Source organism: Cygnus olor, chromosome 4, assembly GCF_009769625.2.
Source record: "Cygnus olor isolate bCygOlo1 chromosome 4, bCygOlo1.pri.v2, whole genome shotgun sequence".
NCBI classification, from domain to species: domain Eukaryota; kingdom Metazoa; phylum Chordata; class Aves; order Anseriformes; family Anatidae; genus Cygnus; species Cygnus olor.
Genome location: NC_049172.1, coordinates 46,357,278 through 46,383,186, shown reverse-complemented (window position 1 = coordinate 46,383,186; position 25,909 = coordinate 46,357,278). Strand labels below are relative to the sequence as shown.

At 42.7% G+C, this 25,909-nt stretch overlaps 1 protein-coding gene across 3 annotated transcripts in view; it reads left to right on the top strand.

The window, feature by feature from the left end:
• RASGEF1B (RasGEF domain family member 1B) overlaps nt 1-25,909 on the top strand; it is a 143,758-nt gene that overhangs the window by 36,164 nt on the left and 81,685 nt on the right. The window contains exon 1 of one of the 3 annotated variants that reach the window (XM_040555146.1): nt 8,142-8,162. The exons of the other annotated variants lie outside the window; for them this stretch is intronic. The gene's annotated coding sequence lies outside the window, so the exon portion shown is untranslated. Of the gene's footprint in view, nt 1-8,141; nt 8,163-25,909 lie in introns of those variants that run through there. 3 annotated transcript variants of the gene reach the window in all.

Genomic DNA, 25,909 nt, shown 5'->3' with positions numbered 1-25,909 from the left:
TTGGCTAAGATGACTGGCTCTGATTTGATTGACTGTTTGGTTGGATATTGCTGTGTTTGCATCCTTGAACAAATTGTTTAGAACTTGTTGCTAATGCTGAAACACAGAAGCCACAGGGAATGCACAGCTCTTAAAGAAAATCAAGTATTGTAGTGCTTTAATTGCACTGTTACCATTGGAAGTCCCTCAGTAATTTGCACACTAATTTGTGCAGTTCAGCAGCATGGGTAGATCAGCTTTCTCTCGGCAGGTCAGTGAAGTGTGGCCTTTCGGTATGGGACACTGTGTGGGGCTTGACTGTGGAGCAGCGAGGAGGCTGACACAGGTGTGCAGCATTAAACAGTGGCACAAGACAGCATCAGCCATCGAGTGACAGGCTGACCCTAGACCAGTAGAGGTGAAGACACCGAAACCCATGCAGAGCAGTGGGAACTCCTGATGGAGGGCAGGACCCCTGCATAACAGTGCTGTTGCATGGGTATTTTATCCATACGTTTTGCAGGGCATAAGCCTACCTCCACAGCGATTCAATTGTTTGTGTTAAGCAGTTTGCTATGGAATGTGCTCATAGTTGTATGATACTTGAGAGCAGAACACCTCAGATTCACTAATGATGAGATGACTCGTATCTGCTGCAGAAGACCAAGTATTCCTAAGGAATAATCCATTTGTCTAACAGGCAGGTATGTAAGTCATCGCATCTAATTCCTGAGTGTTAGTGACTTGGGTGCAAACTGAAGGTAGAGGCAGCACAGAAAGACTTGGAAGAGATCCCATCATATATCGGGTAGTGTGACTGAAGAAGGGGATGAGTTTAGCCCGTTCTTTTGATGAAGAAGCACAATGTGAAGTCTGCTTAAAGAGATCAATTTGTCAGTGTGCCAAGTGTTTTTGTGTGCAGCCTGTTGGTGACCATGAGTGTCAGGTGAGAGGGCTTTTGGAGCTTCCTAATGGAGGGGTGGGAGGGAAAAAAAATTGCAGAGGATGTTGCTGCAGGAAGAGTTCTCTGAGATTATTAAAGCCATGTAACCAGAGTAGGCAGGACATGTGCCAAGACAGGGAAGGAATAAAGACCGAGATTCTCCTAAAAGTCACTGTAGGAGCAGGTGAAGGTAATGGCTGCTGCACTGAGGGTTTTTGAAGAGGGGGATTTAAGGAAGAAACTCAGAAAAGAAAAAGTTCTTCGTGTATTATAAAGCTAGAAAGACTGTCGTCTAGTCTGTGGGGCTGTAGGACATGTGGAAATCAGTTGTTTTCTTTAGGAAGCCATCTAATCTTCTTGAAATTTTTGCCAGTGATGGGAGTCCACATTGTCCTGTTTGCAAGTTTTACGAAAACATAGCCCTGTGCTTCCTTGCATTTCTTTAGCGTCTAAATGCTATAGACCAAGACCAGATCTCTGTGGAACTTGCTGGAGAATTGTACGCATTTACTGATCTGTTTACTGCTCATAGTTGTGATCTGAGATCTGTTAGCTAGTGTTTAGGATGCTACATGGGATACAGTTTGTAGCTGAAGGCATGTGAACTTAGGTCTCCGCATATAGGTATGTAAGCTATAGCCAGACTTTTTGGCCCCCTTTGTAGACAGCAGAGGTGTATAACAGATAATGAAGCTTATTCCAAGGTAGATGCCTAAAGTGGAGACACCTTAGTCCAGAAGCTGATTCCTGCTCTTACTGCATCATATAACACATTTTCTAAGCCATTTAATGAAACATCTTGTAGTACCACGTCACTGGTAGTAGTGTAATAGCCAGTGACCTAGGATAGGACAGACCATTGAAGAAAAGAGAACTGAAAATATAGAAATGAGTATCTTGAGAAAGGGAAAAAGGTGTGTCTGAAGGGAGAAGGAATGATGCCTTCTGCATAAACCTGAACTAAGGAGAAAGCGAGAGGGATGTAGTACAAGTCAAAGCTGCAGAGGTAAAGTTGAGGGGAATAGACGGTGAAGAGAGGAAGCTAACCTAATGGCTTCGGAGCTGCAGGTGAAGGTTCCTTCAAGTGGAAGGTACATACTAGAACAGCTCTTGATCACTGTCTTGTACATGTTGTCTATTAAATTTTGGATAGAAGCATGAAGAAGAGAAATGGCTAAACCTGGAATTATGGGTCTAGAGCTATTTCAGGTTTTCAGGATGCTAATGAGGGGACTCTTAGAGGCAGAATGAACTGCAGATCATCTGTCATCACGCAGTGTGCTTGTGATTAGGGTGGGTTTGTGGTGACAGTGCAGAAGAGAGAGTCGGAAGATATCTGGGTTCTATTACTATCACTGCCTTACACTTACAGATTGACTCAGCTCTCAATACTTTACTGCTTCTGTTTCCTGTAGATAAAAGAAAGCTGACAGGATATTATTCCCTTATTTTGCAAGGGTGTGACGATGATGTAGGCCAAACTTGTCACTCTGGTGGTTCTGATTGTTGCTTCTAGTTTTAGAGCAGTGATGTTGGAAATGGTGAGTTGCTCAGAACTCCTGCAATACTTCCTAGTTGTAAGGCCAGGCTGTGACTGACCCTCACAGCCTCATTGGTGTAACTGATTTCCTGACTGACCTTGTAGATGGCTGTTCCAAATGAGTTTGGAAGCATTAACACAGGGTTCTTGCTCTGGCTGAACTGCAATTGGCTTGAAACTGCAAATTCATTTGAGGCAGCTTGAGAGAGCAGCGATGGAAAGGCAAGATTTGTCTCAAGGGAGATTGACTGGGAAGGATGGCACCATCTCATGGATCTACACTTAGGTCAGCTTAGTCAGCTTAATGCTTAGGTCAGCACTTCCAGATATGCAGTGCTATTAATTCAGCCCCACTGAACGTGGCCTTTTTCTCTTCCCACCTTTATGCCTGTAAAATACCCTCCCTTGACTTTATGACCTGCTGTGTTTGCATTCCTTGTTTGGACAGCGTTCTTACACAGCAAGCTCGAGGATCTGAGGAAAAGCCTAAACTTGTTGTTAGTGCCACACTGTAAGCACCGCTGCTCTATTTCAGACATGGGTCTTGTAAAACAGGTTTTTAGTCGCATACTGATGAACGCCTGGTGGTCTGCTGTCTTCTAAGTGGTGCATGAAAGCAAGCAAGCAAATGCTGCCCATCCCACCTCAGGCTTGCTGTTTGTAGGTCTGACTCTGTGGAAGACTTCCAAGGGAGTCTCAAAACTGGAAGAGGTGGAAGAAAACCATGCAGACAAGAAGGCGGAAGGATCTTTTGTCCAGTGTTGCACACTTGGGGGTCCTGCTTAATTCACAAAGTACAGTAATGTTTGATCTCCTCTGAAAAGAGCAGGACTTCATCTTGGCCAGGTGGAGTCTGTAAGGAATGTATGGGGTGTTTAACTTCTAAGGAGCAGCTACTTAGGAGATGTCCCTGATTTCTTAAACCAAAGTGCCTAGATAAAATTGCAAGTGTCAGATCAGAGTTCTAGGAGTCAGCCTGGTCACAATACTACTTAAATCCAAAGAACAATTTTCTAATGAGGCATCCTTCCAGGTGTACTTTATTTACACGTCTACACAGCTAGAAGATTTCAATAGCGAGAAGTAAAAAGTGTAGAATACAACTACTTCACAGCTGGGTGGTATTACTCTTTAACAATCACTGGGTACATACCCGTCAGCTGCAGTGCTGTCAGTGTTTTGAAATACTTGTAAGCTTGACGGTATCTAGGAGGGAGGGGAGAAAGTGAGGGCCCTTTGAATTGTAATCCTGCCTGCAAAATAAGAGTTCAATCTCACCAAGTCTTCAGCTCCATCTGTTGTGCTCTCTCCTCGCCCATCCTCACAGCACTGAAATCCTAATCACGGGTTGCTTTTCCTAGAGCAAGGGGCCAGGATCAACATCCAGGTTATTTATAGACAGTAACAGCCAAGTTGGTGCAAGGTCCCAGTTGCTGTAATTTTGCTCATTACTTTTCAGCATGTTTGAATTTTACTTCTCAGAGTGGTCTGGCTTGGAAAGGGCATTGAGCAGGCATTCACTTTGCAGCAATTTCAGGTCAAGCATCGGTTTGTTTAGCTGAGACCATCAGGTTTTAGAAGTGCTTAGGTAACATTTTTCCAAGTGTAAAGTAAGACAAAATTGGATGGTTTGACCTTGCTATTTTTCTTTGTACTAAACAACTAGAGACTCTGTTTTGATTTTCAGCTCTATGCCAGAACAAGGACTGTTGCAGGCAGCAAGTCAGCTGTAGCTCAAGAAGTCTTCTCAGGTTATAAGGTAGAGTTAAATGAAACCCAGAAATCTTTTTCAAGGAATGACGGTGGCACAGATGCTTCTGTAAAGCTCAATACACAGAAAATGAAGACATAAGGGACTCGGTGTTTTCATTACTAACCAGTGGATGAAGGGGAGCAAACCAGATTAAAAACATCAGTGCAGGGGAAGCCGTATTACCTTCAGCTAAATATTTTGCACACAATGAAATGACAGTCTGCCTCTTGAGGCCTTTTTAGTATCTTTGGGTCATGTAACCTTTGAAACCAAGTTCAAAAAAGCTTTTTGAACATATGAAGTCTTCCCACCCATTTCAATGATTCTCGAAAATGACCAATTGCATCAGTTCATCTTACAGTGAAGGTCGTGGGAAGCTGGAGTAGGCTTTATTCTTCTTTGGTAAGCCCTGGTGGAAGTGGAGCTGGTGCTTGACATTCAGGCATGATGGTTACTGGATGCCTTCCTCAGAGGCAGGGGCAGTTGCCACGTGTCCTTATGGAGTTCATCTGTGGAGCAGTTCCTGCAGCTCGGTGTCCCGATTGGAGATGTGATGGGAACAGTGCCCTCAGCCCACTTCATCTCTGTGCTTTGTTCTGGGGAGCCAGGCAGAGCAGCCCCCGGCCAGCAGCAGCAACCTCTGGCCCCTTGATCCATTTGGAAGGCTGTCTCTTCTGTGTAGGGTCTGTGGGTGCCCCAGGCTTTGTCATGTGGCTGGGTCACTAATGGCTTACTTGGGTTTGTGGTTGTGGCTGCAGGGAATGAATGCAGTCTTCCACCTGGGAACAATTGATTTGTGAGGAAAGGCATCATGTCACTCTTAAACGTCCTCTTTGAGAGACCAAATAGGACCCTTTTGTAAACGATTGTTTTTGTAGTGCTTTAATATGCTGCTTGGGTTGTGCTTTGCAGAAAGCTGCTGCTGTGTTGGAGGCAAAGGAGTGAAAGCTGTGTCTGCTGTGCTAGTCATTGTTAAACAGTCTGGGTATTTAGTTTCCTGTTGAGGGGACCTTTATTTAAAGCTAATTACAGGGCAGGCTTGACTACATGTAGTTGCAATTCCTGAACTAGTTTTGCTGGTTTCAAAGCAAAAAGGCTTTCTTTAGTCTCAGGCTGGTCAGTTATCCCACAAGCTCACATGGCATGTGCAAGCTTAAAAGGCAAAGTGAAAAACTGAGGCTGGGAGGAGAGGAATGGACAGAATTAAAAGCAAATGCTCATCTTGCCTTGTTCTGAGACTCTTTTAACCCTTGGAGGGGCAGGCTCTGTACTCTGGTCACTTAGACAAGAGGTGGAAGAGCTGAAAGAAAGGCATGAGGAAACTTCAATCCAGCTGAGCATGAGGCACAAGGTGAAATTGCTCCCTTGCAGAGGATCAGCCTAAAGATACTAAGAGATGCAGCCATATCTTTTTTCTTAGGTGGTCATTGGTTCAAGATAGCCTATGTACCTGTGCATATGCCAAGAACTTCAATAATTTACATCTCAAGCTCATCAGGATAATTGGATCTGACCAAATATTTCCTTTCTATTTCATATTTAATACTTTCTCCAAGCTCTTAGCAATTATGGTGTCACCTTGGTTTGTTGTCAGACTGTTCAGAACGATGCCCTTTCCATTGCTTGAGAGAAAACAGTCCCGGCAGAATGATGAACTTCTCTGTGCTGAAGGCTGAGGCTGACCTGCACAGGTGCAGGGAACACGTGGCGTTCAGTCGGTGAGGTCCTGTTACAGTGCCTAGCCAGTGCTGTTCTGTGCTTACAGGTATACACGGTGAGCACTGCAAGTAGAAATAAAAATTCAGCCCTTCAATGGATGAAGGCATGAAAGTCACGGTGGGCTAGGCTGCTAGCTAATGATTAGGTAAAGCTAATTTCTTGTCTTTGAAGATGTGCTCTTTTACATCCAGTGAAGTCCTGGCCCAGGGCATTGGCCTGTTTTAGTCCTGAAGTCCAGAAAGGAAATTGGTGGTGGCAAAATTTGGACATGGGGAGCTTGCATGAATTTGGATGCATCTTTGATCTCCTGGCTCAAGTATAAGGGTTTGAGCACTTGAACCTAGGAACAGAAGAATATGGGATTGTGTTATTAATGAGTATTGTCTGCTACTGCTGTCCTGTCCTAAAACAATGGCGCGGCTAACCAAAAGGGAGGGTGGTCTTTTTCTGCAATATTTAACTGATATTGCAGGGCTGCGTAGGGAAGTCTTTGTGTCTGATACAGAATTGCCTCTAGGTAATACATATATATAAAAAATATATATAAAATATTACAATATTATATATTATATAATACATTTTTTTTTCTTGCACTGCATCAAGAACCTTAAATGTGTTATAGTGTGAAAATGAATATGGGAGTAAACCTGAAATCCTCATGATCCTTTTTCTCTTGTCTGGAAAATCGCTTGCTCATATGAACTTGGTAGTGTTTATGGTCTGGTATGGTCATAGTACTCGGACAACAAGATGAACATGCCTGGCAACAAAATATGCTCCTGGCATAATAGGGAAACATTGTAAAGGTGGAAAAAATTAAGAAAATAACAAGTCTCGTGTGCCCTTATTTTTGCTTGCTTGCTGTGCAACTGTTGCAAGGCAGTTGTGGCGGTGGCAGTCACTGCTTCTAAGAGGTGAGAGCAGTGCTAGGAAGTGTCAGTATTACTGGCTTCATGGATCTTATTACTATTTTTATTTGGTAATGTATAGATTCTGTTAACCTTGGCTGAGATTAGACATATGCAAACATATAGTGCAAAATTAGTCTTCAGTTCAGCATGAAGATGGTGGCATTCAGCACGGACTTGTTTTAGTTGCTCTTAATGTGTCAAACTTTGAGGTTAAATGTTCCTTGCTAAATGTCCGGTTATCTCATTTAGATTTTCTAACTCTGAAAATTTAACTTTGCAACTCATTCTTTACCTCGTCGTAGTTATTCTGTTATAGCATCTAAGTGGTATCTCAGGGCCTGTATCAGATGTTCAGTCACATTCTGTGCACTTAATGACAGTCTGCTGCAGGTGAAGGTCTATGGAGCTTCCCTTTGAGATGTTGTGGGGAGATGAGCAGTGACTTGTACTAATAAGAGGTCAAATTGTTCACTGAGTTGGGTGACCCTTACTGAGCTCATAACTTAAACTCCTTTTGCAGCAGTTTAAAAATCAGTACATTAACAACATAAATGTTACTTGTCTAGTAACCAAGAGATTGACCTTAATTCCCAGGGATGGGAGTTCCTTGCTGCCACTCAGTGCTTTCCATTTTGTAAATGCTGCACAAAGGTAAACTAACTGAGGAGGTGGTTGAAATTGCTCCTATTCCTTTTTACCACGAGTGAATTGTAGAATGGTTGTGCTACTTCATGATTTCACAGTGAAGACACTGGAGAGATATTTTTCCCTGTGTAAGAGAACTCATAATTTAAACATTATCTGTTACTGAAATGTTAAATGTAGACCCTTTTGGGAAATGATAACCAACCTTTGTCATAAGTGTCAAAGCCAGGCTCTGCTTGCTTGCTTACTGCTTACAGAAGGGTGTTGCAGCATGTTCCCGAAAATCGTCGGTAGAAAACTGCTGTCAGGCTGAAGGGAAATGTAGCATGATTTTTGTGCTCCTGACTAGCACTGCTCTTCAGGCTTCCTTATCCTTCCTGCCAAGGGTGTTGTTCCCTGGGTACAGCGAATGAGATTTGGCTATGCCAGTCTTACTTCTGACAGGTGGCCTCATTGTGACTACCTTCTCTTCCCTGAAGCACAGGCGTGCAAGTCTGCTTCCAAGATATTTAAAAAGCACTCACTTGGTTTCATCATGTGGTTGTTAGCTGCTTCAAGAAGCACTTGCTTTCAGGGGCTCTGTGAAAAATACAGGCATCTGACAAAGAGGTCTAACTCCAAAGGACCTGATTGTAGATACTGCTTCTGCAAGGCAATTGGGAGACCTGTGAGGTGATTTGCAGCTTTGTGTAATGGGAGTATAAAGTAGGCTGGGTTGAGAAGGGCTCCAGAGGCAAGCATGACATGTGTAGATGTGTTACTTCCTCAGACGAATCCCTCCCTCATTTTTCCCTTCTCTCAAGCAGTGCGTTTGAAGCACAGAGAAGCAGAAAAGAGGTCAGGCACTTCCCGTTTTTAAAGGAGTTGTACTGTCTCTTGTCTTGTGCTCCTGCTTGTACAGTGTTGTAAAATTGTCTCAACATTCCTCCCTGCTCCCCGGGGTGGTAGGTAAATGTCAGCGATGGGGTCAGCGGGCAGCAGAACTCACGTGCCCTGGAATACATCCTCCAGGTTGCACAGTAAGGTCTGTTCCTGGGTTCAGGCCAGCGGAGTATGTTTTTGAGTGGCTTATTTTTAGCCTCTAAAGAGATGACTGGAGGGAACCTTTCCTTATCTTTTTTCCAGAGACACCTTGTATTTCCCTGCTAATGTGAAGAGGTGCAAAGACATAAAGTGAGAATCTTACATTAGTTGTAACATCTAAAGGTGCAGTTTGGTCAGCCTCATGGCCTCACGCAGACATTAGGTTTCAGCTTGGAGCTACAGCCTCTTTCTGACCCTTAAGTGTACGTCCTGTTACGGCTGAGCATTAATTGAGTTTCTGAAATCAGACCCATGATTGCTTTCCATGGTCTCATGAGCTTTTGGTTGCTGTGCTGGCGTCCTTGTTTCCTTGCTGAAGAGCACTCAGGTTGGTGGGACAGGGCTGTTTTCCTAACATGTGCATGTCCAAGTTGTCACATGCTTCAGTGGCTCCTCGTAACTGCAGTCTGGGGGACAATTATGTGGTGCTGGCAGCTGGATGATGGAAAAAGCCCCACAACTTCTGCTATCACTTGATAGCAGAATCAGGCAGTTCAGGACCTGTCCTGAAAAAATCGCAGTTTCTCTTGTGGTTATCGCAGCTTGCTTGGAAATTCTGCAGGTTCAACATTGAAAGGAGATCGAATCTTTTACTTAGAAATATTGTCAAAATCCATGCAGTTCTGAAAATGACTCCATGAATTTTGTGGAGAACCTCTTTTTTTCTCTTTTTTCTTAGATGGGTGAGCTCAGGTTTGGAAATAATGTTGTAATCATCAGATCCTGTTTAGCATGCCACTATAGATCCAAATAATCTGTTGTAAGGTGTTGGGTTAAAGGGCTAGTGGCATACTTGCCAGAAAACAGTAATCTGTTACTGGTGTCCCAGGCTAATGCTTCTCTGAAAATCATGAGGAAAACATGTGGAGTCAGCTTGATGTAGATGTCTGGTGGGTGACGGAGTTGCTGATGCTGAGCTAGGGCGTTGGTTTCCTGCTTTTTTCTTAAGGAAGTAGGGTTCGTTTAGAGATGACAGGAATATCATATAACCTAAAGGAAAGAAGTATGTGAAATGGCACAAGATGTGGGAAAACCTAGTCAAGTCATAAACTTGGACTGTCTTCTGGGCAAGCCTGTAAGCCTTTTGGACTCTAATTCAGAAGGAAGGGGTCTGGAAGTGGGAACTTTGTAATATGATATAAAGCTGTAGAGCAAAAGCCTGAGGCTCTGATTTCTGTCTCCTGTGGTTAAAATGGTTTAGGAGGCTTTGGCCCCAGTTCAGCAAAGCACTTACGTTTATATGCTACCTTTGCTTATTAGTCTCAGTGGAACGATTCACATGGATTTAAACTAAGCTGAGTTTGCTGGCCTTCCTGGAGCAGGGGCTTTACAGTAGGTAGGAAGCATGAATTTAACACCCCTAAAGATAGTGTTGATGTAAAGTTGATGTAAAGAAGCTCAAGAAAGAGCAGCTTCGGAAGGCCTGGAGAAGAACAATGGTGTGATTGATCTCATGCATTTCCTGGGCCCAGATGCAGAAAACTTGTAACAAGTCTTAATAGTCTCTAGAAGAAAACACAACAAATTCTGAGGTGATAAAAACTCAGTGCTTGACCATCGAGCCTGTTCGGAAACATGACGTGGTGCTGTGCGGGTGCAGATGGAGTTCGCGAGTTGGAGATGCTCTGTGGGTCCTTGCCTCTCTGGAAGCTGCTGCCAGCTTTGCTACAGGAGCAGCCATATGTTGGACAACTGAAAGCAGTGTCAGGACCTAACTGAACAGCAAGGATTCACCTGCAGCTCTGCGGACAGCACTAGTGCCATACAGAGGAACCAAATGTGTTTCTTGTCTTGGGACAGTCTGCGGTTAGCTGCTTTCTCAGGAGCTCAGCAGCTCGAGGTAAGCTGCTGTGCACTGTGATAAAGGCAGCAGAAGCAAGGTCCTCGTCTCCTGAAGTGAAGCAGTAACTAAACTCAACCATTTGGCATTTGCTTGTCGTCTTTTACATGTATTTCTGCTGGAGAGCTCTCTACAAAAAATGCAAAAAGACCCATTTCAAGTGGCAAATAGCAAGAAACTCTAAGGCTTTTCCTAACGTGTTAGTGATGGCATCAAAGCAACAAATGTAGGACCCTTTATCAGATCCTGAAATCAGTGTTTTTCTTGTATAGAAAGTGTATGTTTGCAAAGTGGTTAACTGCTTGCAGCTTGATCGTATGAGCATGTTGAGCTTTCCAACATGCCAAATGGAAACCTCCAACTACTGCTGTGTTCCAGCTCACCTTCTGGGCTGCTGTGGCTCTGGGACAGCTTTCTGCCCTGAGCTTTCCATGGCCAGTGTTTGTCCTCATGGCTAGCAATGCATGTCTTAGGTAAGCTGTTTGTTAAAGATATGGGGCAGTGTGTTTACTTCTGAATTCAGATTTATGTACAGGTCAGCAGCGTCACAGTGATGCTGTGGAAGGCATGTGAGAGGGCTCCTTTTCTCCCCAGAACACACTGCCTGATTCATGGTCTCAGTGCTGCAAATTGTCTTTGTCCTCTTGAGGCAGAACAAGAAGGCTGTTCTTTTCTTGTCTGTGTCTGTGATAGAAATAGCCCCGAGAGAAAGACATCTTACACATTAAGTCTCCATCTGACTGGGTAACTGGATTCATGAGATGCTGCCCTTTAGCCCTGCGGTAGGGTGTCTGTGTCTTGTACTGCTGCAGTAAAGGTTCCTGTCACTGAATGCCACTCCATCTGTTTGGTGACTTGTAACTTCATGACTGGGGAAATAAGTTATTCCTGGTTTGAAGGGGAGGATGCGAGGGACAGACAACCACTGTCTGAGCCCTGTTCAGCTCTTTGAGCTGGCATATTTTAGCTTGGAGCTTTTGCATTCCTTTGGCCAGTACAGGCCTTAAAAATATAAAAAAAAAATAAAAATAAAATAAAAAAAATCCTGCAGGGTGGTAAATAAAAGATGAAATTGAGCTGGTGGGATGAATAAGGGGCTGATGCTGCTGAACAGTGGTGACTGTCAGTACCCTTCCAAATTAAGTTGTCTGATCACACCATTACTAATAGTGCCGTGTTCTGGGGGACTTGAGTGGTTGTCAGTGTCACACTGGGCTGGCAGTTGTCATAATTTAATGAGAGACAGGATTTTGTTTGAAGTTGTGAGATGCTATAATGGAAGGAAAAAAGGCAGAAACTACTCAGTCAAGTGCTAATATTTCTCTGCTGGAAGTTCTCAGGCTTACTGCTCTTCTCCCTTTGCATAGTAAAAGATTGCACTTGCAGCCCTACATCTTGTTGAATAAAACTCATCAAAAAGAAATCCACTGAGCATTGCTCAACACACAGACTCCACATCCAACCCAGTAAAGCTTTGTGCTTGCACTCTCAGCTCCCACATGCTTTACTGGAGAGACTGTCAAATAGACCTGCCTCATTAACCCTCGTCTTGAAGATCTGCATGTTAACACACTCCTGGAGATGCAAAAAAGGTCTGGACAGCGCTTTGGTCTGACCAGGACACCTTGTCTATTGTTACTCCAACTGCACCAGCTGAAGGGCCCTACTCTGTGAGTGCTGAGCACCTGGCATACAACAGCTTTCTTCCCTATTACTCTACAGGAAGCTGCCTTTGTGCTTTGTTTTACCGGTAAAGCTGTGTAGGGCTGAAAATATTGCATCTGAACTAACAAGGACGAGGCAGTGGTGCTGCTTGTGAATTGTAATTGCAACAAAGCCCAGAGTATTCTTCCGAGTGTTCAAATGCAAACCAGAAGCAACAAAGAGCCTGAAGAAGCAAATTTGTAAGCATCTCTAAGGATATAGGCAGAAGAGCTGGACACACAGATAACAAGAGATCATTGTAGCCTTTTCTAATACCTTTCTGATAATTGTGTGGACTACAAAACGAGTAAGAAAACTGGAGAGCACTTAAATTGACGGGAAGAGGAAAGCAATTGGCAAATGATGTAGATGGGTCGGGAAGCATGTACAGTGATCTTCAAAGAAGAGCTGAGACAGCAAACAGTTAAGCTGTTGATGATGTGAAGAGTTAGAACAGGATGAGACTGGGGAAGACAAAGAAATGTTCCGTGTCAGGAAGGAAAATCCAGGTTACAATGGTGAAAAGTGTGAAGTAATTTCTTGGACAATAGTGGAGCTCAGAGTTTTGAGTCACTTAAACTGGGTCCCCAGGACAAACTCCAAAATATACTGTAAATACCTACCCTGTAGAGCAGAGGAATGGACATTGCTGTGTTTCATTTCAGTCGCTTTTCTGGCAGGAACACTGGCTCTGTGTTCTGGAGTGGAAAGTCAGATGAGTTGCAGCTTGGCTGGGGAGAATGGAGGTTTCAGTGGTGTGTATGTGTATTTTTTTTGTCCCCATGCATATTAGCAGCTGAGGATCATCTTTGTTAGAGTGCTTTCAAGTTAAAGCTCAAATAATAAAAGTATCAGAATAGATGTTAAGACAACATGAAAAATTGTGTAGAAATCACTTTACGTTATCAGATCCTGAGCTCTTTACAGAGCTTTGTTTTCCACGCTTCATTGAAGCTAACAGGAATGTTTGTTGCTGGTGTCTTGCAAATAGAGGCTGTCACATGGTAAAAGCCAGTAACAGTGTACTGCATCCACCATTTAGAAAGCTCAATTACTAATTTCTTCTGGAGTTAGTGCTGTGAACTGGGTTTGTTACCTTTTTAAATCTACAGTACAACTGTTCATGGACAGGGTGAATAACAGCGATATCTCCAAACCCCGACCTTTTTAGGAAAGTTAAGAGAAATGCAGGTAATAAGCAAACTTTAGTTAAATAACAGTTCACTTATATTTAAAGCTGTATTATACAATATCTTGAATTAATGAAAGTAGTCATTTACCTTTTTAAGGTTTTCTTTTTTACTACATGTCCAAGCGAGGGACAGGGCTTTTTCAAGATGCGGACTTCTCATCCCAAGCAAAAAGACATGCAAAACTGGTTTCCCAGATAGTGACAGATAAGTTGAATGCTGTCAGAATTCCTAAACTGATGTGACACTAATGTGTGAGAGGGATTCCTCGTATTAGTGTACTGAGTGTCAAAAAGCATAAGCAGTCAATTTGAGGCTATATAAGATGGCTGTGAATTTCAAGGCTGCGAAGTCTCCTTGGGATAAATTATTTTGTAAGTACTCAATGTTTTTATACTCGGCCTTGCCTTTGTAATAGACCTGCCGGGTGTCACTAGAAGCAAGATATTAAAACTAAAACACAGCTTTGTTCAATGCAGAGAACACTTCCATAGGTGCTGAGGCTCAGTGGGCTTGGAATAAATCAAATCCTCTCCAGCTACTTATCACCAGATCAAAGTAGCATCAATAATTACATAGCAGCACATACAAAGAGTATCCTGGATCCTTCTGCCTTTTAGGCCTCTGAATTTGAACAACTTTTTCCTCTTGACAGGTGGAAAATTGAGATGGAAAAGAGAATCTTCATCTCTTGGGAGAAATGAAAGCTTGTCGTAAGCAGAAGGCAAGGCCTGAAATACGGCTGTGACATGTAAATAAATGGGAGTTGGCCTCCAAAGAGGAACTTTTCCTGTCTGTGTGCAGCTTGTGGGTTAGCTTCATCTCCCTGGACTGCTCACGGGGTGTGGGTGGGAGAGAGAGAAGTCTGCCAGGGGTCACCAGTGTTTTGCCTTCATTTCCAAGCACAACAAAGGAATGTGATGTTTGCGAAAATGTGACTCACTGGAAAAGGTTTTGGCTGCCATGTGCCTGTTAGGATTGTAACGGGAAAACATCTGCTTTCCACAGTCTGTTACCAATCTGGAGGATGCTCATGGTGGTATATGTTAAATTGACTTCTGAAGTAATGTTGATAGGACGAGGAGTCAGTATTAAAAATACATCTTTAAAAGCTTCTCTGGTACTGAGAAAGAATATTATTTCTCTAAAATTTCTCAAAGTCTGAGTGTGTGAGGATTTTTTGTTGGTGGTGTTGTGGTTTTTTTTTTTTTTTGCTTTTATGGAAAGCCATGTGCTGATGTAACAAAATTGAATGGGGTTCTTGGTTTGCAGAAAGTAATGGGATGCACAACTGAAACTGATAATGCACACAAATATAGGTAACAATATTAGCTTTATTGCTTACAGGATGGACTTTGTTACGTCTCCTTTGTTTTGAGTAACAGGAAATATATCTAAGGGACAGATGGCATACCAGAGATCTGTGGGATGCGGAGGTTGCAAACCTTTTATAATAAAGACTGTCAAAAACTCAGACTTTTATCATGTTAATTGAGCAGCAAATACACATTGCAGCACATAGGGAAATGTGCTTGGTTTTGATCTGGCTGAAGTTATATAAAATTGCTGTCAAAAGCTTAGACATGATTAGTTTTTTTCAAACTTAGGAGCAAGTCCTGTGACTGTTTCAGCACGGCTCCATCAATAGACCAAAGCACATATGTGTTGACAGGTCTGGACTTGAGAATTCGTATCCAGCACAGTAATTTGCCTGTTGCATGCTCATCAACCTGACTCTTCTCTATGCCCTAACAGTTTATATATGCATCCTGCTTGGATCACATTTGGAGGAAGCATTGGCAGCTGGCCTTAAAAGGTTATATATAGCTCTGCACAGCAGGGTACGTATCTTCAGTTCTGGGTAACTGTAACAGATAACCAAACCACCACAAACAGAATGCAGATGCAAGTCTATAGAAGGAAGGGGAAAAAAAGGTTATTGTTCTCTATATATTCTCGTTATATTCTGTATGTTCTCTCCCATATACTGTTTTTCTATATTGTTCTCTTACCTACTAGTTACATAGCTAAGAATGGCTACTTAAAATGAAAGCATAGTATGATAAGACAATCATAATGGCAATCAGGTGATACAGAAACATGTATAACATGTAAATAAAATACCATTGGTATGGAAGGAATAGGCTTTTTTAGGTTAAGTACAGCAGTTACTCCTGCCATTACGGTTAGGAAGTCACAAAGGTATAACAACTAACATTTCAGGTACACTTAAATATATATTTCCTATTATATATTTCTCTGTGTATTATATTTATGTATTTATACATATATAGAGAGAGAACAGACTCCAGGGAGGTATAGATCATGTAACAGCGTGCCCAGCTGTCACACTGCTTGAGGTACCAGCGCTGCCCTTTATCTGAGGGTGCCGTGCAGATCTGGAAATACAAAAGGAAGCAAATGGAGAATGTGAAAATAGGTGCTATTGGTTCTGGATGAGCTGTTGCAAAGCCTTGGGCTTACTGCGGAACTTAGGTTTGCCACCGGATGAAACTGTATATTTGAAACTTTTTAATAAGTACTAGAGTGCATGTAATATGAAAGGCCAAACCAACATAACCTGGCAAAAAAGATCTGCTGTCTTTTCTGTTCAGCTTGGTTTGTGTTCTAGGTGGGCTATGTAACATAGATGGTGCTGTTGCTGTCCAGTTGGAGTGGATAACTGCTGATGGGATATCCCATCTGGGCAGCAGTGGGTGCAGCCAGCATCCCTTGGGGCAGCAGCCTGCACGCTTGCCATAGGTTTGCTAGAGCTGAGGGCAACACACTCTGAGCTGTGCTACGCACTCTGTCCCTTCCCAGAGATACAGAAGATAAAATGCTATTGATTTCAGCTGGTCCTTACTATTTCTAGTTATTTCTAAAAACTATTCTGGTGTACTTGGTGATTATTTTCTTTCACCCATTCTTCAAGAGCAATGTTTGGAGCCATTGTGAGCCTCTGACCCACTCTGACTGGCACTGAGCATGGGCTCACCTGTGTTTGATGCAAATTAGGGAAGGCTTCAAAATAAAGTTTAGTGATATAGCTGTTGTGGCTGAAAATGCTTTTTAAATGGTTCTGAGTGCACTTAAATTTGAGGTCTATATAAGGTTTTGTAAGCCATCTATGATTTGTTCATTTTTCTTTCTTTTTTTTCCCCTCATGCTTTTACCTCAACAATTACTGCAGCTTGTCCCAGAATTTGGTAATAGTACGTGAGAAGCGAGGGCAGCCTTCTCACACAAAGGTGCTGTTGGCAAGCTGGTGTACGTGAGTTTATTTGTTGCAACAGTATCCAGGCACACACCTCCCTGTGAATGTTATTTCCAAAAAAAAACACCACCACGATTTCATGGAACTCCTACTTAGACTGAGCTTTTCCCTAGTTCTACTGATTTGTGTGTTCTCTAAAGCCCATTCCCTTCTAAATGACTGTCTTCATCACCTGGAAGAAATTTAGAAAGCTGCTACTGTCCAGAGGGAGCTTACGCCACTTTTTCCATGCAGTCTGAGTCTGTGTATGTCACACTGATAACATAAACTTTAGAACTCTGATGAATTTTTTCCCCTTTCGTTTATGTGGGAGGTTTGGTAACTGATTTTTAAAGGGCATACTTTAAAGAATGATCATTTGGTGACTAATGAGGAAAAGACAGAAGGCAGGAGTCTGCTTATCTGGAGAAAGTAATGGGAGAGTCCTGCTCTGAAAGCAGTGACACGAATTTGTTTTGAGATGTCACTCATACAGTCTTTGATTCCCGCAGGGCAGGCCTCCTTGAGATTGATAGCTTAGGTCTGGCAAAGTGTCAAAGACAAAACTGGAGCTTTCTTTAAGCCTAAGGTAAGCTAGAAATCATAGAATCATTAAGAGGGTGGAAGAGACCTTCAAAATCAAGTCCAACTCTCAACGTGACCTACAGAGTTGGACCATTAAACAGTGTCCCTTAGTTCCATGTCCGCACGTCTCTTAAATACCTCCAGGGACGGGGGCTTCCCCACTTCCCCAGGCAGCCTCTTCCAGTGCTTGACCAAATAGTACTACAGCTACTTTAATGAAGAAAAATATTTTTATCTGGCATGGTCTTGGGTAAGTCTGCCTAATGTTTTTTGAATTGGAGAAGACAGTTGTGAGTGGTTATTGATTTCCTGCCTATAAGCGGTGCCTCCTGTGCGTCTGGTCTGCATTTCCACATGTCATGTATTTCCTGTTTATCTTGTGTTCTGTGGCAGTGGGAAGCAAATCAAAATTCCGAGTATTTTTTCTTTGACACAAGCTATCAGGATCAGGGCTAGAAGTTCAAATTGAACAATTGTTATCTGCCAGTGTATAGATGAACAGAAAGGGTCAACAGCAAGGGGGCGGAATTGGCAAGTGGCATATAACTACATGTTAGCGAAAACTAGAAAAGAGTTTGTGGCACATTGGCAGGACCACACAGATCTGCAAAGATTTGGAGACGTAGCAGATGAGCTTAAATGCAAACCATTGCTGGATAGGACATGCTGGAAGTAAGAATTAGAGTACTATTGTGGTATACTTTATTGTGAGCAGACAGGAAGAAAAGCAAGGTTTTAATGTTGACAGTTCAATGAAAACAGATGCTCACTGCATAACAGAAGCTACAGAACTGCATACTTATATGTCTAAGGAGGCTACTCAGTTCCAGTGTATTGGGTAGGATAAAAATGAATGAAGTTTGCCTGCACTTTGTTTTTGGCAACAGAGGAATCCTGCCAAGGATCCAGGTGTGCTTTCTGAAGTTGGGTAGGTTATTTCTCTGAAGCACTCGATCAGAGTTGGGGGCTTATTAGAGGATCACCAATCCAACACAGATATCAAACCCTGTTTTTTTTGTCCTAAATAGCATGATGTGCTAAAAGTGTTTATGACAATATCCTGAATTGCTGCAGGGAAGTCTGAAGTTTCTGAATACAGAGAGATGAAGAGTTCAGTATTAAAATTGTTCTTGAATACTGGAGCAGCAACATAATACAGGCTGAACTCTGGACGTGGTTGAGATGAAGGGAAAAGCGGGAATCCTAAATTTTACAGCTGGCCTGATTTGTGGGGTTGTTTTAAAACTATTTCTACTAATAGTAGCAGTAGGTAGCAGATTAGGGGCTTTGGATTCGTAATAATTCTTCTAAAATGTCTGCAGCTCATCTTTGAAACTTTCTGTTGGACTTTAAGACTTCAGCTTCTTGATGAATTTCTCAAGAGGCAGTAGTCTTGGAATGTAGGACTGAGCTTCAGAGAACAGAAAATATGACGGGTTTTGTTGCATGAACTACTGTGTCTGCAGACAGTGAAATTGCTGCTTGTACCCAAACTATAAATAAAGGTGGTCTTCCATACATGTAGCACAGCAGCATGTGTTTAATGCCATAAAATCGTAGTTTATCTGTCTATCCTGTTAACCAGAGTGGTGAGAAAGAGAGGAATTGGTGTTTTGGGTTTCAGGTTGACCTGACTGGTGCAGGAGAGGGGGAAGGGAGGCAGGGAGGGAGGCGACTGGCTTGGGACAGAAAGAGAAAATGCACAAGAGCAACATATAAGCCATATAGAATGTGTTTAGGCATGTGGCAAATAACATGAAATATATTCTAATCTGAAGAGTTTCACTGTGATCCTCTTTGTGGAGCAGCAGTCCCAGAAAAGGTGACTGTTGCTTTTTCTGCAGCAAGGAGCGGTGGGAAGTAGGACCTGTCCCAGCTCCCTGTCCTGTCAGGACAGCTCTTTTCCGTGTGGCCTTCCTTTCCAAGAGTATTTCTACTTTCTTGGCCTCCTGTAGTCTTCTGAAAAAGCAGCAGCTCCTACATGTCCTGAATGTGGACTGACTAGTAAAATCCAGGACCATTACTTGAACCAGGAACATTACTGATTCCAATCTGGCTGAGTGAGACAGGAGGTACATTACAGGGAAAAAATGCGTTGGACACAACTATCAGGTTGCCCTTGCTAAGCAGCACATTCTCAGTTAACTTTACATCCTGGAATGCTGTTCATCTCCTGGTTTTATTAACTGGCAGATTCCCGAAGAGACAGGCACCTTTGACTAAAACGGGCTTTGTGATGTCTCACACTGTCAGGTGTTTGATTTATCTTGCTGTTCTGATGCATCTCCCCCACCCGGAGGGCAGGGTGGTTACGGAGCGGAGCAGTCCCAGCTTGCTTGGGAATCTGCATTACCAGGCCTGCAGTGTCTTGATGCTGTCTGACGTGCTTCCCTTGAACAGCTGCCGATTACTGTGGCGCAGCTCTGCTTGGGCTGCAAATGCCCTGGAGCTCGGTCACCTTCTGTGGGGGTGAGAGGAAAGGGGCTGTTGAGGGGCAATCAGTTTCTTTCTCCCCCAGCCCTTTTCAAAAACAGGGCTTAAAGACAAAATCCAAGCGTGTGATGCTGTCTCAGGTTGACAGCTAGTAGAGCTCTGTCCAGTGAAAAATACCTGCATCTGAAGAGCTACCAGTTCTGTGCATGTAGCATAAAGCTTGTCAGCATTGAGTTCTTAAAAAAAAACCAAACAACAAAAACCGAATTTTCAGTTAGAGAGACACCATCTGATGGGAACTGGCAGAGCATTAGTACAGCAGCCTGCGGTCCAGCACCCCTCATTTAACAGCCCTCCATCCCTAGTTTCATCTCAGCTGCTGTTCATCAGATACCATGGCTTTATGCCTGGAGCTCTTAGCATTAGTGATATTTATTCCTCCTACACTGATTTCAGCTGATGCATCAATTAATGCAGGATTAGTTCTCAATTGTAAAGTTTCACAGCAAAAACATTCAGATTTCATGTTCAGTTTTGCAGGGGTACAGTACAGGTTTCCACTTTGTCCTTTTCTGAATGAGCCTTTTGGTGGCAGGTAGCTGCATCAGCTGCAGCTGCTGGCATTACGGTCTGTTGCTACCTTCCATGATTTCTTTCGCTGCAGCAGTTTGAGTGCCTAGGCAGGGGGAGTGAATATAGTTGACGTTAAAATGTAAAAGTAGCATATTTACTAAGGTAGGGTTTGAGTACTCTGGCTCTTGATATTCAGTGTCCTTCCTTCATTCGTTGCTGCATGCGACTTCTGTGACTGGTCTGATTTTTTTTTTCCACTTTTTCTCTTTTTCCTTGAGATGTCCTGAGATGGTATTGCCCTTAAGTAGGGTTTGGGGTGATTACATTTAAACATGTGGTGTGGATCAGAGCTGCTAAAAAAGGCAAAGCAAACTGCTTGGAAGTTGCTTATTTGCTTATTCAATAGCAGTGAGGTCTGTTTATTTCTCCTTCTTGCTCTGTGTAGGCTGTTAACAGGAACTGCATCTTGTTCCTTCCACAAGGTCCTTTTGGAGCAGTTTTTGCCAGGAAAGCTATCGCATGCATCCCCCCTTGTGCGAGTGAAGTAACAGCTGTCTGGTCACGGGGCTGCTGTAGGCAGCCCACCAGGCAACTTGTGAACCATGAAAATTGCCTTGCAAGATGGCACCTTTGTGTTCTTGGTAATGCCCGCAAAATGTGCAGTGAAGCTGGGCTTTGGATGACGGGTTACTTGGCAGCATGTAAACGTGCCTTTCCCTTGATTACCCACCTTATGCTTGTGTGTGACATGAGAACCTTTGCCATAGCCCTTCTCCTCTGTGAGTAATTCAGGGTGTTTGCATTGGTCCAAAAGCGTCTTGCTTTACTCAAATCTATTGGTTGTAAGGAAACTTTGGGAAGAATTGTGTGGCCATGCAATAATGGCTAGGAAGAACAGAGTACCTACCTGATCCAGATCATCTCCTGGCAGGTATAACTAAGCCCATGGCAGAGACAGTACAGGGTCAGACTCGAGATGGCTGCAGTCTGCTAAGGAATATACTGTGCCCATATGTAAATACCCAGAGAGCAGTAACAAGAGGGCATGCTTAGGTGAGATTTGCCTCATCTACTTCCGTATCTTTGAAATATTCTCAGTATGTGGCTGTTTTTCAGCCATGGATAGATTTCTCTTCCATTAAATTTTTGGTCTAATTTTGAACTTAGGGTACCCTTTAGGAACCAGAGTTACCTTCTGCAGTGAATTCCATGTGTCGTGTTCTGCTCTTTGTTTTTTGGCCAGACTGCTGTTAGTTCCATTCAGTGTCTGCTAGTTCTTGTTTGAGAACAGTCACGCTCAGCTGTGTATACTTCTGAAGACCTTGCATTGCAGCAATGTTTCATGCTCCCACACGATCTCTGCATGCAGTCCCTTGTGTCTGAGGACAAACCTAGTGACTTGGAGCAAGTGATGTCGGAACAGTGTAGTTAGCAGGGTGGAACTGTAGGAAGTAGCCTTTGAATATACTTCTGACTCTTTGGCTCATTTTAAATTGCTTGTTTTAGTGTATGATTAGCATTTCTGATTTTGTTTAACTCTGACCATGATTTGAATACTTCTTCCTTTTCCTGCTCTCCAAATGGAACACTGACATGAAGTTGTGATGTAAAGCTGGCAGCTTTTCTGAAAATCTCTGGAGTTGAAGGTTTTTACTCAAATTTCATTGTATCTTCAGCCATAGTACTTGGTTTGGCAAAACTTGGAGTGCAGCCTGGCTGTTTTACTTTGTTGGTTGTTAAATAAAGGCCCGGTTTGCACCCACTGAGAAGAATGTTGCCTGTGCATTGGATCCCTGGCTCCTGACTTGTTCCATAACCACTTGACTGCATCCAAGAGCCTAATCCCTGATCTCCTGAACCTTAGTCTGTACCTTAGCCACAGAAACCTCCTACATTCCAAAGAGGAGGGAGGAGATAGGTGGGGACAGCACTGAGTTTTTAAACTACCTGAAAAAATAACTTCTTGGAAGAGTGATAATGAGAGGTTAAAAGAACTTGTCAAACCATGAAATGCGTAATTACATGATAAAAGTCAAAATACATCTGTTGCTCAAATATCAAGTAAACTTCTGTACTACTATTTTACTACTACTACTGTTTCTCTTAGACCCAGTAATTCCTCACAAATGAATTTTTTTTTCTTTTTTGGCCAACAGTCTTGTGTGCGAGTTCCTGCTAAGCTCTTGAATAGTCACTCAGCTGTAGAACTCCCTCTCTGAAATGACAATTTTTAACAGAACAGGGCACTTGAGAAGATGACCAGAGGTCAATTATTTGTTTTCAGAAGTGCAGTGCATCTGGCAGCTGCCATTGACATCAAAGGAAACTTTCTGGTGCTCAGATCTCTTTAATAGGCTGTGTAAATATCAGTCTTCTCTGGACAGCAACTTCTCAATATGTTGTTTCAAATACCTAAAGTCTCTGTTCTGGGAGACTGTTGTTGCTGCAAAGACCTTTTATTTGCTCTCATGTTCTATGCAAGTGTCCCTAGCTCTATTTTTGCTCGAATATCTCAAGACATCTAAACAAAGATATTAATGAGGAGAAAGTCGGAAGTTTTTGTTTATTTTGTACGGGGTCAGTGAATGAATCATATTTCTGACTGGCCTTCAGTGGGATTCAGTCTCGCATTGAATTTAAGATTGATGAGGATGTTTAGCTCAGAGTTCACTGGAAACTGGAAATTCTGAAATTCAGAATAATTGGTTGTTAGCCAGGCACACACATCGGTACACACGATGTTTTGAGTCATAGGCTTATGCTTGTTGGGTTCGAGTACGAATTACCAGGATGTTGATATAGGCCGTTACTGTAATCTGACGAGACTTGAGTCTTGCAAGAAGCAGGGGCAGAGGACATCATATCAGAACAGGAACAAGGAGGGATGGATAGATTTAGAACAACTGGAAAATGTGTTGGAATTGTTGGTAAGCAAACTTTGGAATTTTTGGTAAGCAGAGTGAAAGGTACCTGTTTGGGGATGGCATGCCTTCTGAGGTTCTCCACAGATGCTGGCTGGACATGTAGGTCTGAGTCAGCAGCAGTCAAGGTTCAGACTCCCCTAAAGCTTTTATTTTGCAGAATGCAGGTAAGGAATTTCATGGTTAGAATTTGTCTGTGGCTTGCAATAGCTCTTGTTGAAACAAACAAACAAAAATCTGTAGCTGTTCTCAGGCACCCTATTAATTTCATGGAGGAGAAGTCATAGCTTTGGAGCGTGTCAGAATCAGTCTCTGTTTCTGAAATGTCTTTTCACGTTTTCTATCTTTTTTTGTTGTTGTTCAGAAGCATCCTATATCCAGGCTCTTAATCCAAGCAACCTTATGACTTTACTATGTTTTCCTTTCTGTTTTAGTCTCATTCTACAGTGGCTATGAAGGGGTTGCCCCAAAATCTCATCTGTCCTTCTGCTGTTGCTCGCTTCTGCATTCTCAAGTCCTGAATAAACGATGCTAGCAGTCTCACAGGATAAATGGTACACGCTGGAGTAACCATGCCTTACCACATGTGACTTAAGTTTATTGGGGGGTGGAGAAGAAACACAATATATGCACTTAGTGACACATTCAGTGTTACTGTCACATTGCAGAATTGTGTTGTGGAATAAAAGCAAAATTGCAGGAGTGCCATCAGGCCAAGTGAACATACTTGGAGCTTATAGAAGCTCTGTGCTCAAGTTTTCTCCACCTCCTCCAGTGATCTCCTTTAATTGGCTCACTAGAAAGTTTTCTGCTTGCTCTCCATTTTTTGAAACTGTTCCCTAATGTCTCCAACTTTTTAAAACATGCTGTGGGATCATGGGCAGGAATTCAAGAGGAAGGAACAAATGATGGAACCTCTGCTAAATTTTTATTTCCTTCAGCGAGTGCCAGCTTTAATCCCAAATTGCAGCCCTGCTTTCTTCCAGAGATGCACATGCTCTGGTTTTCTGCCAAATTTTGGAGCCCTCTGTACCTGATCAATCCTTTACACACTAGACTTGAATTTCTATGCTTCCCAAAAGTTGGGGAATTGAATTCAGTTAAGTATTATTTTGGGTTATTGTCTCCAAACAATGCCAAAGGTTTTCTTTACATTTGTTATCTTCTGAGAGATCATTCATCCTATCCGTTTCCTTTGATCTGAACAGAGCCTTTTGGACAAATAGCAAAACTTCAAGATGCAAGTTTCAAACTGTCCAAATCAGATGGTCTTCGACAGAGAATCGCATGTCAATAATGTATTTTTGAAGCCTAACTCAACCATTGCTGTCTGTGCTGTGATAGTTTTACCAGCTGAGAACCTTCTTCTGACCTGTGTTACTACTTTAAACTGCAGCTTCAAGTATGGAATTTAGGGACAACGTTTCTTCATTGGTGGATTTGTATCCATTTTTCAGATATTATTCTTGTATCAAAATTTTGTATAATAAGAGATATTTATCCTCAGAATTTCACTTGGAACTGGTTTAGTTAAACCATGCTTACACATGCCATAGACATGTAGGTTATGATACAGGCCAAGCTAAGGAAATGCAAGGATTTATTTTGTAAGGTTAAGATGGCTTTAGCTAAACCAGTTAATCTCAGGCCCTTAATTGTTGGATTTGGTTTGGTGTGCAGAACTTAACTTCATTGATCTCTTTTAAACTCTAACCACAACTTAAGTGGCATTGCGCTAGCAGCTTATGAATGTGACGAAGTTATTTATACTCTGTGTGAGATGGAATGCTATCTCTGTGTACAATAGCCACGGCAAGTACTAAAGGCATCCTTTTATTGGACATGAGAGCGAGTCTCATTTGAGTACAAGAGTTCCAGTAGACTGGATTTTTGTAACGTTTCACTTCAGAAAGCTGATGCAAAAGTTTCCCTGGGGACTGTACCATGTCCTCACCACACCCTGATGACTTGTGCATGGCACAGTTCAGGGGGGCTCAGCTTCCTGGTAGGTCCAGGCAGGGGAGGGGGTTAGAGGCCAAATCCAGACCGACTTCCCCTGCCCTCCTTTTCCTTTGTTGTTTCTCTCTCAGCTTTATGGGCTAGACCGGTTCAGTGCTTAATCATTTGCTAACCCACCCTGGCGGTTAATTTATGTTGTAATTGATATGCTGGTGCTTCAATGAGAGAGTGGGAGGGGTGGGTCATCTGGAAAAAGGCTTGCCCTCCCCTCTGTCACAGTTGGCTGCTGCTGGAGCTTTTCTCCCTGAGGTTCTTAAAATAAACTAAATGATAGTTCCCAGATTTTTTGGCTGTGTGGGACACATGTCACTCTGTTGTGCAGTCAGGGCTGAGTAGTGAAGGGTGGTGGTTAAATTGGTTAGAACCTCCCTCGTAATAAGGTGAAAGGAGAGGGGAGTTGGTCTGTTTTCTCTAGCATGCTGCCTGCCTGTGTTTTCCTGTTCACAGGGGCCCTCAGGAGAGAGGTCAAGTCCTCTCTGTGTCTGCAGTCAAAAAGAAGGATGGCTCTGAAGGAGATGAGTTTAACAACAGGATCTCAGGATGTTCCGTCTCTGATGGGTCTGAGGTTGTAATCAGGGTGGGAGAGCGCACACGTTTTCAATGTCACAAGGGCGAAGCATGTTGATTATTGTCTGTAGGTGACACGTATGATCTTTGCCTGATGGTGTAGTATTTGTACTTATCTAAGAGCAAAAAGTGTGTTACTTTTGTTAACTTGTTACCTCCATTTTACAAATTGTTAAAAGCTTTTTCTGGTCATCCAAATCGTGTTACATAAATTGGAAATCCTCCCATTAACTACTGTAGATCAGTAA